The following is a 988-nucleotide window of genomic DNA, read 5'->3' as shown; positions in this document are numbered from 1 at the left end:
CTTGTTTATCTCCAAAGTCAGATGAAACTATCTTGTATTTTATAATATTCAGAAATGCAAGAATTCCTGTCTGATACACTAAGCAGTTGTTATATTTTAGGTAATTTCTGGATTGTCCAGGGTTATCAAAGATCCATCCCAGTCCACGTCTGAAACGGGGTACATGTGCTTGCTGAAGGTTGATGTAATTCTCAAAATGCTTTGCTTAATATAATGATATTCAAGTACAGAAAGGAGATTCATATACTTTTAGTGATACATAAACAAACATGCTTCATTTTGAAGTATGAGGTTATATGAATATCACGTCTCCAGTTACTTCAGAATTTCACCAAATGTTCATTTGCTCTTTATTGCTGTAAACTACGAAAAAGATTTGCTACCGCTGCAGTATGTCGCAACTGACAGTGACATTTCACGAATACTTAAATTTAACCAAAAATGATATAATAAAAAGTCTGGAGTTTAACATTTAACATTTAGGAGTCTGCCCACTGGTGCTAGCATTATGCCACAGCGTTTATTGTGTGGTGGGGTGTACGCATGAAACTGTCGTCCTGGGTTTTGTGCCTTGTAAAACTTGTTGATTTCTGTCAAAGTCTGATCTGTTGCTCGAAATGAAAAAGTGATAATAAAGTTCTACATTCCAATTTCTTTGTTTCACTGTGAGAAAACCAAATTTTACATAGCAAAGTGAGGTTTAGATACATAAATGGCATCATTACTAGATGACTAAATGATAAGAAAATATAATTTTGTGTTACTTGCAAATTGTGTAATGAATGCAAATGTAATAAGGATTTCGAAAACATTGATATTGGTGTTATTGAAATCAGACATACATTTTGTTATATTCAATATTTCCTTAATAGGGAAGTCAATTACTCAACTATTTCAGTAAATTTTACACTGAAATATAAATTTTACTTAGTTATTTTGTTATCCTTACAGTTGAGTTAACAGACATGTCAACTATATTTTCTTGATT

The sequence above is a fragment of the Penaeus monodon genome, chromosome 33 (genome assembly GCF_015228065.2).
Source record: "Penaeus monodon isolate SGIC_2016 chromosome 33, NSTDA_Pmon_1, whole genome shotgun sequence".
Lineage (NCBI taxonomy): Eukaryota > Metazoa > Arthropoda > Malacostraca > Decapoda > Penaeidae > Penaeus > Penaeus monodon.
The sequence above is the reverse complement of the archived record's forward strand: the minus strand, read 5'-3'. Positions refer to the sequence as shown.